Genomic DNA, 16,715 nt, shown 5'->3' with positions numbered 1-16,715 from the left:
GCGATGAAACACAACCTTTCACCCCTTGACAAAACAGGAAGTGGCATCCAATAGCATTGTTACTAAGTACACTAAATTACTGTGAATCCAAGCAGACGTCCAAGGCCAAATGATTATATGTTATTATATAGCACTTACGCTTGAGCTCTTTTTTAATAGAACAAATATGCATACAATATCACGAAACCTGTGTGGTGCTCATTTATCGACCTTAGAAGAATGAAAGGCTTTTTTTTTTTAATTTAAAAATAAAATAAAAATGTTCTTCAATTTATTTTTATTTTCTTCCAAACCGGCCCAGGCAAGGCCAGAAACCACCCCACCCCTTTTGAACTATTCCTGACCCTCCCAACCCCTTATCTGCCCTTTCCCACCCCCCAAAAAAATGGATGAAAGGTTTTTGTTATTCTTTCCACATTGAAACAGCAGGCGTTAGAAAGCCTGGTGATAAAAGAGCGTCTACCCAAAAAAGAACGGCCTCCAACCCGAGAAAGACTAATCCTAGGGAGTTGAATAGTCATAGAGGATTGGGAGCGTAACGCTATCAGGGGAACATACAGGCAAAACTTTGCCTGAAGATATTCTGCCATTCCTATGTAAAAGGCTCTGTGCACCAGGCACAGAGAGTTAAACCTCACACACTGCTCAACTGGAAGCCAGTGGAGCTCCCGGATGAGCAGCATCATATGGACACCGTATGGGGGGTGAAGCACCTTCCTCGCTGCCATATTCTGCAGCAGCTGAAGATGGTGAAGCAGGTATTGTGGGAGGGTTAGAGAAAGCGCATTACAGTAATCAATTCCACTAATTACCTAAGAAGACACCACAGGGGCATGAGATTTTGAAGGGATGCATGGAAGGACCTTCCATAGGGTCCACAGCTTGAAATGTCCCTTTTGACAAGTAGAAGTCACCTGTTCAGACATGGACAGTGATGCCATAATCTTAATACCTAGATCTTTAACCAACCAGGCAGGCATAGGAAAAGGGCCCAAGCTGACAGGCCAGAAATTCGGAGTCCAAAACAAAGAGGGGTTCGAAGTGCCGACCACCAGCACCTCTGTTTTCTCACTGTTCAATTTTAGCCAGTTCCTGGCCATCCAATCGCCCACTGCCTCCAGGCAACCCCTAAAATGACCAGCCCCATCTCCGACTGAGAAAGATCAAGTCGCAGAATGATTTGTGTATCATCGGTGTAGGAGTAGCACAGGAAGCCGTGTGCATGCATTATGCCAATAAGCGGCTGGATGAAAACATTGAACATGGTGGGTGATAATGAGAAGCCCTGGGGGACTCAATACAACAGAGGCACTGGATGGAATTGAAAGGCTGGCAAAAACACAGATTGTGAGTGTCCTGCCAAGAAAGAGGAGAACCAGGCCAGAACCTGACCAGAGAGGTCAGGGTAAGATAGACAGGAGACCAGGGTGGGGTGGACCAAAGTGTCGAAAGCCACCGAAAGATCCAACTGGATCAGGGCTCCCACCCCCCCTGGTCCACCAACCACACCAAATCATCAACCACTGACAACAGGACTGATTCAGTGCCTCTGCCCAGGCAGAAACCCGATTGGAAAGAATCAAAGAAAGCAGAAGATTCCAGAAAAGAACTAAGAAGAGGTGAAACCAGGGATTCAAGTAATTTCATAAAAAATGGAAGCAAAGAAATAGGGCGAAAATTGGAGAAGACCAGCTGATCCGGAGACATTTTTTTCAGCAGGGGAATCATAAGGGCATGTTTAAGAACTTCAGGGATAACCCTTGAAGAAAATGAATTATTAACTGCCCTACCCAACCACGTAAGGATCTTAACAGACACATCTTTCAAGATGGAAAGCGGAATAGTGTCTCAAGGCAATGCCAATTTTAAACCTTAAATAGCAGCCAAAATATCCTGGCCCATAAAGTTAGGAAAAAAGGTCCAGTCAGCTTTGGCTCTATCATCACTAGGTGATAGACCAGGCGGTGAACAGGGCAAGGCAGACTGAGGACGAGTCATAGCATTAGAACTATGGATGGCAGCTATCTTTTCATTAAAGAATAAAGACAAGGAGTCACAGAAAGGAGGAGCGATGGACAGCGATTTAGATAGTGCACTCAGAGACTGAAAAACCTCAAATAAGGCTTTAGGTTGATTAATAGCCTGCTCAATCTCACTAAAAATAGTTGTTTATCCACTGTGATAGCTCTTTGGTATTTAACAGTGTCCAATGATAAAGGGCATTATCAGCTGATAAATAGTAAATTCTATATTTTCTCTTAGCCTGCCTACGACGAAGTTTGAGATCTTTAAGTTCAGCTGTAAACCAGGGTTCCGATTGTTGATTTTTCACAAAACAGCACTTAAGAGAGGAAAGGGTATCAGCCACCGAATTAAATGTCTGGGACAAAGTCATCAACGTGCATTCAGTGGTGCTAGCACAACCATTTAGCAATCAGGTGGCCAAGAGTCTGAGAAGAAACCGAGTCACAGGTGTAGCCAGAATTGTCTAACAAGTGGGTCCTGAAGCAAATGTAGTTGGGCCCACCGTAGTGACATTGACACCTGTAAATGCCTACACAGCGTGGGCATTTACAGATTTTAGGTGGGCCTTGCCCGCTCAGGCCCTACCCTGTATACGCCTCTGAACAGAGTGCCAACAGCGTTTCACAGTGCACTGTCGGGGATGAGGAGGAGAGATCTCAAGCCTCATGGAAAAGAGCACCAGCATATGATCCAACCAGATAATGGGAAGCGCATGGAAGACAGATACAGATGCTGAAGGTGCAAAGATACAATCAAGAATATCGTCCAATTGATGCCTGTTGAGAAAGCCCCAAATCCAGCAACATTGCCAAAGAATTAGTGGCCAGATGACAATTGGGCTTATTCAATGGAAGGTTAAAATCCCCAGCAATAATCAGGTTGGGATATTTTTGCTGCAGCACGGCCACAAACGCTGGGAACTCAACACAGAAATCACGATCACAGCCGGGGGTACAGTACGCTAGAAGAGCAAATAGAGTGCTTGTGGCAGAAAGTGGAATGTGAGTAAAAAGAGTGACTCATTTGAATAGAAGAAACTTTTAAATTACTATCAAAAATCACAGCAACCCCTTCACCAGGGTCAGAGAGACGCGGTCACATCGCAAAATCCTGTAGTCGGGTGGCAAAATTTGAATTACTGATGGATCGGAGTGATCCCGAAACCAGGTCTCAGAGACAAGTGTGAGGTCAGGAAGATAATCCTCAAAGAAGTTTTTACAATCTTGAGCATTCACGACCAAAGAAAGTGCATCCACAACACAGCAGTTCACACAGCTGCCAGAGCTGCTAGTCAAGAAAACCTTATGTGGAGCCGAAACATTAAAATCATGTGGGAAAATGGATTCGGCTGGTGCCAGGCTAACTAGATCGGCCTAGGGAGTACAGCACACCACACCTGAAGATCTAATTATACCAGTGACATGGTCCCATGGCCCGGCCTGCGCACGGAAGAGCACAGACAGGCTAGACTTTGGTGCGACACTCAAGCCATTGGTACACCACCAGTCAGACAACTGCTAATTGTCACCCTGGGATTGGAACATTGGTATGGTAGCATTTCATTACCTTACACTGATGATAGCCTCACCAACAGAAGGTAAGGTGCATGCACTAACATGCAACAACACATCACATACAGTGACAGACACCTCCACAAGACATAACCACTCAGACGCACCACTCCTATTCTCACACCAGAGCAAAATGCAGGTACAGCATAGTCTAGGATTATGTTGGTGAAAGCCAGGCAAATAGTGCAGGGGACGTTTGAACCTGGTGATAAATGATCCAATCGAGTGACTTGCTTTGATGCCAGGGGTAGAGCATTCTAGTGGTATGGGACCAGCAAGCTCAGACCGGCATATAAGGCAATGTGGAAGTGCCTGAAGTGCCAGCCCATTTTCTTCTAGACCACTTTTTGTCCAGAGTGAGCCAGTTCCATAAGTTACTACACTTGTTTTAACCAATGTTACTAAGCAGATATCTTTTCAAATGCATTATTTGCAATATATTTTACCATAAAGACCCCCTTGTAATTGAGTACACTTTTGATGGTATAATGCAAAAAACAATGTTTTTGTAATGGGGAGCCAATAGTCCAGAGGTCTTTAGTGTGGGTTTCCGAGTGGCAAGGTTGCAGTTTATTTTTGACGGGAAAGTTCTGAAACTGATAGGTAGATTGATGTGTTGAGAGGAAATAGGTAACATTTTGGACTTTTTTTTTTACTGTAATAAAAATATTGTTTTATCTTCATTTCCGGCTTCATAGAGAGAGACCAGCATATTTGTTGTACCGAACCGACATTACTAGTTCCCAGATACATCTTCAGCCTTTACACTTTTGATCCCCATGTCATAATGCAAAAATCTATACTTTCTGAAGGGAGGCCCTGTGGCTAAGAGGCTAGAGCATGGGTTTATTCCTGGCAAGATTGCAGGGTCAAGTCAACATTTTGTCATGAAAATACTCAAATAGCTTGAGCTCTGCGATGGAAGGAGAAGGGGTACATTTTAATTTAAGCAATGTTTTGCTGATATGAAAATATTGTTTTATCTTGATTTCCATATCAAACAGTTCAGAGAGTGAGAGTTTTCAGATGCACCGTCATCCATTACACCTTTGATCACCATCTCATAATCCCAAAAGCTATGCTTTCTGAGAGGAGGCCAGGTGCCTTAGAATTGAGAACATGCAGGCTCAGCCGGGTCTATAGGGCTATAGGGAAATGCCCAAAGTGTTGGCCCCTGTTTCTATGAGGGGCCAATTTTTTGACGGAATGGACCACTTGTTTGGCCCGAGCGGAGCAATTTCTAAAGTTGCTACACTCGTTTTATCCAATGTTAATGAGCAAATATGTTTCCAAATGCATTATAAGCAGCATATTTGACAAAAGAAATGCTCCCGGGGATAGTACTCAACAGTTGTGTTCTGGATAGTAAGGAACTGGATTGAGGGATCGTGGGCCACTTTTCCATTGGTGCCTGGATAGATTGTATGCCGCAGTTCCACCCTGGCTAGGTCCCAGATGTATCATCATCAGGTACACCTTTGATAGCCATATCATGATACAAGCACGTTTTTCTTTGGGGGGCAATGCAGAGCCAGTAGTTCAGAGGTTAGAGTGTGGGATTACCAATGGTATAGTTGCAGATTCACAACTTTGACCGCCATGTCATAAAGCAAAAATCAATGCTTTCTGAAGGGAGACCCAGTGACTCAGACGTTAGAACATAGTATTGCCACTGGCAGGATTGCAGCTTCAAGCCTCTTATTAGCATGAAAACACGGAAACTCATACAGTGAGTTTGGAGGAAATAGTTACAATTTTAATGATATTTACTGTTATAAAAATATTGTTTTATCTTTATTTCCATTACAAATGGCACAGAGAAAGGGGCCAGAACCTTTTGTTTGTCTCAAAAGACATTGCTTTTCTCTGATGCATCTTCATCCATTACAAGTTTGACCTGTCATAATGCAAAAAGCTGTGCTTTCAGAAGTGAGACTGTGTGGCTCAGAGGTTAGAGGATGGGATTGCCAATGGCAAGATTGCAGACTCAAGTCTCTACATGGCATGCAAATGTTGTGGGCAGCTTTCTCCTGCCAGCTAAGCTACTCAAGGATTTCAGAATCACCTTCATATTCTTGGCCCCCTTGGTTAGCATCCCTCTGCCAACTAGTTACTAGTGACTTTCTCAATAGACCTCTGCCACCGCTTCCCAATGTTTCGCCTTTAGCCCCATACTTAAGACCCGCCAAATGTCCTCCTTAAAAATTCCTTCCCCTTGCGGGCCACTTCTCACCAACTGCTGGACTCTACTACCAATGCCTTTGACAGGTCAGACCGGGTCTCAGAGTATTATTATTATAATTTGTATCTATTGAATATTTATAAGGCACTCTTTACAGAAAAAAAAGTGTTTCCAGGTGCCACAAGGCAAAAAAAAGGGAGGTAGGGGGAAATAAACAACAATAACTGTCCTACTAGGCCATGAGGCATTTGGATTGTAGAAGTGCAAATACATGAAGTGCAGGGGGGTAGAGGGCTGGTGGCGGGAGGCATACGTGCAGGAGCATAGGATGGAGAGGGTAGGGCCCAGGGGCTAGCCAAGTGTTTGAAGGGGCACAGGGAGGTCAAGTGCCAGGGAGAACCAGTGCAGTGGGAGAACCACCATCTAAGTGCGAGGGAGAGAGGGTGGACCAGACTCAAGAGGGGTGCCCTTCCCACCAAGCTAGCCAGGGAAAGGGGACCGGTAGGGCATTGCTGGTGAGGGGGGTGCTGATGCCAGCCGCCGAGGCAGGAGGGGGCAATTAGCAAGGGAGGGGAGGGGGAAGGAGGTAGAGAAGAGCAAGGTCTTGAGAAGCTATGGGAACTTAAGGAGCTCCAGCTCAAGTCTCAGAGGGTCAGGGAGTCTGTTTCAGAGAGAGGCACATGCCGAAGACAGAGATCTACTGCACACTCTCTGTTTGGAAAAACATCTGATCAGCAGGGAGTTGGAGCTAGAGGACTGAAGGGCTTTAGCAGAGAGATATCTAGGGAGAGAAAGTTGAATGCAGCAGGGTGCCAGGCCCCAGAAGGCCTTGTGGATGATGCAGAGGGTCTTGAATTTAATCCTTGCAGCCACCAGGAGCTAATGGAGAGATTTAAGAGCTCGAGAGATGTAGTCCCTGGGCTTGGGCAAAGGATAAATCTCACAGTTCTATTTTGGATTAGTTGAAGGGGTAAAGAGTGGAAAGAGGCAGATTGAGGAAGTGACTGTTGCAGTAGTCAAACCTAGAGAGAACCAGAGCTCTGGAGACATTGAGTTTCTGGGGGAAGATAAGGAAGGGGGTGGATGACTGAGGACGTGAAGCTGAAAATGCGCTTTCTTGGCAAGATTAGTGATATGAGGAGGGAGGTAGACAGAGGAGTCTAAGATGACACCACGTTTTTTTGCCTCACAGGATGGTGAGGGGAGGGGACGCAAGGAGGGCAGTCAAAGAGTGTGAGGAAATCAGGGAGCAGGGGTCCCAATGAGAAAGATCTCTGTCTTATTGGCATTCTGACAGAGATCATTAGCTGTGCACCAGGCCTAAATGGCAGTCAGACAATCAGGAATGAGAGAGGTTGGAGAGGAGGTAGAGGAGGAAAGTTTGAAGTAGAGCTGAGTGTCATCAGCACAACACCGGAAATGAGGAGAGAAGGAGCAAATCAAGTGGGCCAGAGTGGCAAGGTAATTGATGAAGAGCCATGGTGATAGGATAGAGCCCTGAGGGACACCACACTCCACACTGATGATTATATCTAGGATGGTTCTGGCGATTCAACTCCAACTCTTGCCCTTGCTCATGACCCAGATCTCCCAGTGCCTGGGCTGCAGCTCTGGATCCAGTTATTGTCTTTGCTCCTCTCAGTTGTACAATCTGTTCTGGACTCTGCTCACACAGACTGGCCCCACACTTCTCAGCTGTTCACACTTAGGGCCTCATCACAAATTGGGCGGTAACGCCGGCGGTACTACCGCTGGTGCTATTAGCCCTACCTCTAAACCCCCCAGTGCTGTTAGCGCTGGATCACAGGTTTGGCGGAATGGTCAGTGCTCATTCCCCATTGGGCCCATTTGGGAATTTCCCATTCCCCATTGGGCCCAATGGGGAATTTTCACGCTATTACCACCGGCCGATTTCCCGCCGGCTGTATTAGCACTGAAAATCGGCAAAATTGCAGTGCTTTTGCCCCCAGCTCAGAGCTGGGGGAAATCCACCAAGGAAATGATTTGTCAGACCCTTAAATGCAGCGGTAATAGCGTTACCACCGCATTTAAGGGTTACCGCCAAACTCGTGATGAGGCTCTTAATCTCCTCTGTGTCAGCATGGCCATGGCAGCTGGAAGAAAAAAAATATAAAACAGCACTCAACAAAGTTTGAGAATAGAATGCTTAATAAAATATTATTGGTGCTTACACATAATGAGCCCCACTCCATTATCAACTAAAGGCACAAAACAACTTAAAGTCCTGCAGAAAACTCGATAGGGACATCATAGAACTCTTCAGCAGAAAAATCATGTAATCAGATATTGGGAATTTAAAAGATAATTAATGAGGTTCAAAATAATCAACCATTTATTTGCAATAGTATAACATAGTCATTTCATGTTTGATCAAACAATATAATCCATCAAAGACTTACATGAAATGATATTGAAAAAAAATAATTGATCGTTTTTAGAAAAATAAGTTTCAATATTGTAGTCAAGAACATACAATTGAAGTACAGCACATGAAATTAGTACATGTTTGTTTTCCTGCAGTGTTATTGTTCATCAACACATTTCAGGAAAACTTTAGTTAAGATGATCCAATTAATTACAATGAAACCCATGAAATTTGGCAGATGTGAGAAGTCTTAACTAAAGTTTTCTCACTGAATTTCACGGATTGTGTTATGCTATGTCTCCCACCACCTGTAATTCTTACTTTATTTCTGATAACAAATTATATAAAATCAGTTATGTTATCAATATCTGTTCTTCAACTATGTATCAGGTTTATCAAGTATCTCATATTTTTGTGTGCACTTGATAAGAATGGATTAATAGTGGTGGACTGGGATGAGGAAGAGGTATGTGGATGTAATATTAGAGATATCTACTGCGGTACTGTGATGAGGAAGAGTGAGGTATGTGTATTGGGGAACTGTGATGAGGAAGAGTGAGGTGGTGTAGTGGTGGACTGTGACAAGGAAGAGTGATGGCAGGTAGTTAGGGACTGTGATTAGGAAGAGTCAAGTAGGGTAGTGGGGGACTGTGATGCGGAGTACGGATGTGGGGGCAAAGGTAATACTACTATTGGGTGCTGGGAAAGGAAAGAGGGATGTGGGATTAAAGTGACATTACTATTGTGTACAGCGACGGGGAAGTGGGAGCTTGACTGTAAAGGCAAGATTATTAATTAAGTACAGGTACGAGAAAGTGGGATGTAGGAGTAATGCATGCTTACTATTGGGGACTGTGACAAGGAAGAGTGATGTGTGTGTAGTGGGAGATCGTGACAAGGAAGAGTGTGGTGTGTGCATTGTGAGACGGTGACAAGGAAGAGTGAGGTGGGGTAGTTGGGGACTATGACCGGGAAGAGGGAGGTGGGAGTAGTGGAGGACTGTGATGAGGAAGAGAGAGGTGTAGGTAGTGGGGAACTCTGATGAGGAAAGGCGAGGTGGGAATATTGGGGGATTGTGATGAGCAAGCGTGAGGTGGGGTTTAGGAGGACTGTGATGAGGAAGAGTGAGGTGGGGTAGTTGGGGGCTGTGACAAGGAGTGGGGTGCGGTTGTGGGGGACTGTGATGAAGAATATTGAGGTAGAGGTAGTGGGGAATGTGATAAGGAAAGGTGAGGTTGGGTTATTGGAGGACTGTGGCAAAAAAGAGTGAGTTGGGGTTGTGGGGGACTGGGACGAGGAAGAGTGCAGTGGAGTGTTGGGGGACTGTGATAAGGAAGAGAGCGTTGGGGTTGTGGTGGATTGTGATGAGGAAGAGTGATGTAGGGGTAGAAAGGGGCAGTGAAGAGGCAGAGTGAGGTGGGATAGTGGGGGACTGTGATAAGGAAGGGTGAGGTGGGGTTGTGAGGGACTGTGATAGGAAAGAGTGAGGTGGGTTAGTGGGGGACTGTGATAAAGAAGATTGAGGTGGGGTTGTGGAGGACTGTGACAAGGAAGATTGAGATAGAGGCAGTAGGGGACTGTGACATGGAAGAGGGAGTTGGGGTTAGTGGGTGGGGCAGTGGCAGACAGTTATGAGGAAGAGTGAGGTGGAGTAGTGGGGGGACTGTGATGAAGAAAAGTGAGGTGGGGTAGTGTGTTTCTGTGATGATGAAGAGTGAGGTGGGGTAGTGGGGGATGGTGAAGAGGAAGAGTGAGGTAGGGCTAGTGGGGGATCGAGATGAGGAAGACTGAGGTGGGGTAGTTTGGGACTGTGTTGAGGAAAATTGAGGTGGGGTAGCTGGGGACTGTGATGATGAAGAGTAAGGAAGGGTGGTGGGGGACTGTGATGAGGAAGAGTGATGTGGAGCGACAGGGAAGAGGGATGTTGGGTAAAGGTAAGAATATTATTGGTAATGGGACATGGAAGAGATTGGCAATGGGGCAGGGAAGAAGGATGTTGGGTAAAGGCAGGGCTTTAAGTGGGCCGGGGCCTGCCGGGGCCCACTAATCTCCCCGGGCAGCCCCGGCCACTACACGAAAAGGCATTTTTTTCTACAGCCTGAAGCTCTCGCTCGTGTGCGAGAGCTTCAGGCTTCAGAAAAAAATGCCTTTCAGCTATAATGGTGGCGCCGCACCTGCGAGGCATCCCTTTAATCAAGGGATGCACGTGGGCCGGCGCCACCATTATGGAGAAACGTGAGGCCGCTGGAAGCAGAGGCCTTGCTTTCTAAATACTGAAGCTCCCGCGGATTCCCGGGAGTTTCAGTCTTTAGGAAAAAGGCCTCTACTTCCAGTGGCCTCACCCTTTCAGCCTTATTGTTGACGCTGCCCCTCCCCAGCTGGCGAGGGGCAGCACCACCATTAAGGCTGAATAGGCGAGGCGCTGTCCCCTGCCAGGCAAGCCTATACAAAATAAATGCAGAGATCAGCACCCTCTCCCCCATAGGGGAGAGGGTGCTAATCTCTACAAAAGGCTGGCAGGGGTGCCAGTAGCCCATTGAGCCGGGGCTCGTCAAGGGGGCGTGGCCTAACGGCCCATCAAGACCCCGTTGTTAGGCCACGCCCCCTCGATGGGCCCCGGCTCGATTTGTAGTGCCACTTAAGGCACTGGGTAAAGGCAAGATTACCCGTCGGTACTGGGACAAGGAATAGGGATGTAGGGGTAAAGGTAAGATTGCCATTGGGTCCTGAGACAAGGATGCAGGATGTGTGGATAAAGACATGGATTATTATTGGGTACTGGGACGAGGAATAGGGAGGTGAGGGTAAAGGTAGGATTACTAATTAGGTACTGGGATGAGGAAGAGGGATGTGGAGGCAATGCTAGTGATTCCAATTGGGGTACTGTGATGAGGAAGAGTGAGATGTGTGTGGTTGAGGACAGTGGCAGGAAAGAGGGAGGTGGGAGTAGTGGGGCACTGTGATGAGGAAGAGTGAGATGGGGTAGTGAGGAACTGTGACAAGGAAGAGTGAGGTAGGGTAGCAGGGAAATGTGATGAGGAAGAGCAATTTGGAATAGTGGGGGGACTTGAATGGGGAAGAGGGAGGTGAGAGCACTGGGGGGACTAATGAGGAAGCGTGAGGTGGGATAGTGGGGGACTGTGATGAGAAAGGAGGGTGTGGCAGTACTATGGGGCTGTCACGAGGAAGAGTGAGGTGTGGTTATTAGGAGTATGAGACTGGGTGAGGAACAGTGAAGTGGAGATAGCAGGGACTATAATGAGGAATGTTGCAAGGATACTATTATCACCACAAAAAATAATTTCTTTAACAAACAAATCCAGTAAGCGTCTAACAACTCCAGAAAATGAATTGAAATCCTTAAATCCAGGCAAACGCCCAAAGCCCTATCATTGCCACTCTCACCATCACAGCAAGATTATGTCAATCTACAAACAGCCTTTGTGTCCAAAGTAACAAAGGCGCGTGATAAAATTAAAGGGGATCTCACTAGTTCTCCTCCGGGAGTGTACTTTTCCAGCCACAGATCCGAAAGTCCGAATTGCCCTAAATTCAGGTTCACTTCCATTTCCCTTCCCTACCACCCAAACTTATCCTGGACCATCAATTGGTTAAGTCATTTTTCTAGACAATTGTGTGCCTGTCACAATTAAATCAGTCTCAGTTACTCCCTTGGTCAAAAGGCCCGGGTTGGATACATTGGATGCCTCCATTATATGTCCCATTACTAATTCCAACTTCCTCTTAAAGATCCCGGACAAGGTTGCTACCTGAGCTCTATTGTTCATAGAGACAAATATGCCATTGTTCATAGAGACAAATATGCTTCTACACAGTAGATAGTCAGGCTTTTTGTACGTAGACAGCCCTGGTCGACCTGCAAACCTACATGTTAAGCACCCTAGATTTTGCTCTCCTGGTTTTGCTCAATCTGTCGGCAGTATTTGACCTTTTAGATAACAAACGCCTGCTTGATACTCTGAGAGATCTGGGTAACTGCAGTGAAGACTCAATGGCTTGGATCAAATCATTCTTGTCAGAATGCAAATCTAGTGTACACTGGCGGGACTATTCATCCCTTCCAGCAGTTATCTGTTGTGGCGTCCCTCGGGGAGCATGTGTGTCCCCAATCCTCTTCAACATTTCTATTAGGCCTCTATGCACATTGTTAGAGGAAATGTGGATCTGTTTTACAAATGGTGCAGATGACACACAGCTCGTCCTTGAGATCTGCGGAAACTAAGAGTTTGACAAGGCCAGGCTAGAACAGACATATCAGCTGATGGAATCTTGGATGACAAACAATTGCCTATGTCTCAACGGGAGCAAGACTGAACAACTGATATTCGAGTCAAGCCAAGCAAGTACTAAATTGCCCCTGGATTACCAAAGCTTTAAAATCCTTAACTGTGAGATTCCTGTTCTAAAAAAGGTAAAAACCTTTGCTGTATACTTAGAGCGCTCATTAAGTGCAGAGGCACCCTTAAACTGCTTCGTAATATTCTGACTTTTCTCTGTGAGATGAACTGTGCCATGATAGCAAGGGCCATCATCCTGGCGAGACTCAACTACTGTGACGCCTTGCTGATTGGAGCAAACAAATCGTGCCTCCAAAGGTGCCAAGTGATTCAGCATGATGCTGTCCGCATCATTAAAAGAACTCCAAGGAGAGAGCACATCTCTAATCATAGGAGAGATCTACACTGGCTTCTGGTGCTAGCTCAGATGTATTATAAGTCTTCCACACTAGTACATAAGTGCCTCTACAGATTTGCTCCTGCTTACCTGAAATCTTTGGTGTCAGGCTATACTCCATCTAGACATCTGCGCTCTTCAGACTTGTCCTTGGATTGGGCATCTCCTTTCCAGCATGTGCAGCAAATCTTTGGAACTTCCCTTGAGCATCAGACAGGAGCAAGATCGTTTTACTTTTCAGCAGTCCTTAAAAAGTCTCTTATTTGAATATTAGACTTCCACCCTCCCTCCCCCTGATCCATGTATCTGATACTGAATTGTCTTGGTCCTTTGATGTTTGTTCATTTTGTCTATGTGCGCCTGATGCCTGCGGGCTACTGGCACGTTAAAATACAATTAAATTAAAAAAGAGGGAGGGAAATGGGGGACCTTGAGGAGGAAGAGTGAGGTGGGGTAGTGGGGAACTGTCATGAGGAAGAGTGAGGTGGGCTTTATAGGGGACTGTGAGGAGGAAGAGTGAGGTGGGGTAGTGTCTGACTGTGACAAAGAGTGAGGTTTGGATAGTGGGGGACTTTGACTGGGAAGACGGAGGTGAGAGTAGTTGGGCACTGTGATGAGAAAACGTGAGCTGTGGTAGTGGGGGCCTTGAAAAGGCAGAGTTAGGTGGGGTAGTTGGGAGAATGTGATGAGAAAAAGGAACATGAGGGTAGTGGGGACTGTGACTAGGAGGAGTGAAGTGGGTTACTGTGATGAGAAAAAGTGAAATGGGGTTTATAGGGGACTTTGTGGAAGAATAAAGAGGTGAGGGTAGTGGTGGATGTTGACAAAGAAGAGTGAGGTGGGGTTATTGGGGTACTGTGATGAGTAAGAGTGAGGCAGGGTAATTGGGGGACTGCAATGTGGAAGAGTGAGGTGGGAATATTGGGGACTATGATGAGGAAGGGTGAGATGGGATAATGGGAAATTGTGACATGGAAGAGTGAGGAAAGGCCAAAGGTGATGTGACAAGTAAGACATATTACTATTGGCTACTGGGCAGAGGAAGATGGATGTGGTGGTAAATGTAAGATTACTATTGCGCACTGGGGCGAGGATGAGATATGTAGCGGTATAGGTAAAATGATAATTGGTACTGTGACGAGAATGTGGCGGTATAGTTAAGATTTCTATTGAGTGTTTGGATGAGGTTCAGGCAGTGTAAACACTGAAGTGGGGTATCTTTATTTCTGCCAACTACATGGCTGGAGCAGAGGCACAGAAAACCCCAGCCAAGGCTCTCTAATGGTAGCAATGGACTCTCAGGAGGTGATGATTCAGGCTGGTTCTTAAGTACAGTCAATCCTCAAGCCCCCACAAAGGAAGGTCCACACACTACGTTATGTGTTAACACAGCTGTTTTATATAGAATAGGGTTCAGATAACTACATACATATAAATAACACACTTTGTGCTCGGCCAACACTATTCTACTAATATAAATAATATATATACTCTATGCGGTACCACACTAAACTTAGATTCAGTAACAAAATGCACCAACTGCTGACAGTTTTGAAAAAGCATACAAATTGCTAAGCAAGGTGTAACTCCATAGATCCAGGTAGAAAGGCAGGTTAGTTTAGGAGCATTGGCAGAATGCTTTCGTTAAAAGAAAGGTTAAGGTGTACTTTATCTTGTCTGTTACAGCCCAGTCCATAAATGTTCACTAATGCTCTGCTTTTCTTTTTATAGGTCCCACTATCCCAAAGTACCTGAGATGCCACCAGGGAACAGGATACAAGACAAATCTGGGACCCCTGGTTGATTCCTGAGTCTGGAAGATGCTCTTTCTCGTCACAGTACCTTTGGTGCCTTGGCAGGTGAAGTGTTGGAGTTTTTTGGCTTTACTCGAAGGGATTAATCGAGGATGGACCCCCCTTGGAAGAGGGAGTCACTGGGATGTTGTAGTCAAGAGAAAAGAAGGTACCAAGCAGTGTAAGAAAGGCAGCACTTTAGGTCTTAATGATGGTCTCCGTTGGTGGGTCATTACTCCGGTTGTGGATGTCCCACGAAGGTAAACCTTGCAGTGGACCCTGACAAGGCCTGGCTAAAGAAGATTAGGCCCTTGTGGAACTTGGATGACTTTCGATGGTGACGGGTGCAGTGGAAGAAGTAGGTGTCAGGTTTCGGGATTTTGCGGTTTACTGACTTTCAGCTCCATGGTGCTACAGCTGCAGCACAGATGTCAGGATGGTTTCTGGTGATGTAGACTCAACGATTGGACTGCAGACCCTCACCAATTCTGGATCTTCGGGACGTCTTCTTCTGACTATGGTGGCGTGAAATCCACCAACAGACATTCCACTGCACACAGCGACCCTAGGTCTTTTCTGGAGGGAAAAAGTGGTCAGATGTCATGTCAGGTCCTCTCTTGATTCTGTTTTTGGGTCAGTTCAGCAGTCTTGGGATTCTTTGTAAAAATGCAGCTGCAGTCTCCTTCCTCTGCATGGACCAGGATATCGGTTTCAGGTTTCAACTTCAGCTTCAGTTTCAAAACAAATTGGTGAGTGAGGGTTTCCTAGTTATACTCATTTGTTCCCTATTCACTCAGACCGAACCAGGCTCAGTCAGCCAATCACACACAAGTGCATTCATGCAGGCAGGCAACCAATCAAGCTCACAGGCATTCAGGCCATTCACCCAAAACCAGATACCCACAACACAGAATTGGAGTTGACTTCCATTGATTACATGCACAAGATTACAATAAATTACCCCATCCTCCATCACTATTTTGTTCTTTTTGGTGATCTCATCCACATAGGTAGAAACATATTGATCAACACTATGCTGCACGAATACCGACTGACAATAGTGCATCAAGCAGAGTCCTGAGGAGAATAGGTGAGATTGTTGGGTCACCCTCATCTCTTTGCCTTCAACCTTTATTATACATGGAGTCAGAATACTTTTTCTAATTCCATTCAAATGAATATCTTTTACCTATAGAAGCAGTGGGCCCCTTACGTAATTTGGACAACCCCGTCCATCATTCTCTCTAGCACATTTGTGCCGGCTTGACCGGATGTCTTCGGCAGGTACATCCAAATATTCATGATATGTTATTGAACCATGTAGTTGAACATTGTTGGAATAACAGTGATACCTGTGAACCTAAGACAAACATCCTTACATAGTTTATCCTTTTGAACTCTTTCTAGAAATTACAAAAGAATACGACAAAATGTTGAACCCCTGATGAAGAGATTCTCTCAAAATGCATTGGGTTAAAATATATCAAAATATATTTTTTGGTATCATAAAAGTTTGAAAAGAACTTAAGTTTTGTTGAACAATTGCTCAATATTCTCACTAATGTGAATGACCTTATGTCATATGGAAGGTTTATCTTAATTTAGACAGCACAATATCTCTATTTTGATTTATTTTGAATGAAACCTTTTGCCTATTATTACCTTTTGATAGTGTGCAGGGGACATGAGTTCCCTCATTTTGGGAACCCTCTTCTCTCATTACTATTATGTAGTCCATGTGCCATGTCTGTTTCTTCTCCCTGGCACCTGTACTTCCTAGGAAAATCATTTCAAACTATTATTAGCCTACCTTGTAATTATTCATACATATCGAGGTGTGCATCGTGCAGGACTTTTAGTAGTTCATACTCCATTCAAACAGGACCCACCCAAGGGTGCACCCACACTGCACGGTCCCTGGGAAGGCTCCGTCCAGTCTGGCAGGAGGCAGCCCTAGAGCCATATATGGTCCTTCCACCCAACAGCCATTCAGGGGCAAAGGGACAGAATCAGGGCTTCCGAGGACTTTGGGAAACAAGGGCTAAAGGCAATAGAAACCAAGA

The sequence above is a fragment of the Ambystoma mexicanum genome, chromosome 8 (assembly GCF_040938575.1).
Source record: "Ambystoma mexicanum isolate Mex_15411 chromosome 8, UKY_AmexF1_1, whole genome shotgun sequence".
Classification (NCBI taxonomy): Eukaryota; Metazoa; Chordata; class Amphibia; order Caudata; family Ambystomatidae; genus Ambystoma; species Ambystoma mexicanum.
The sequence above is the reverse complement of the archived record's forward strand: the minus strand, read 5'-3'. Positions refer to the sequence as shown.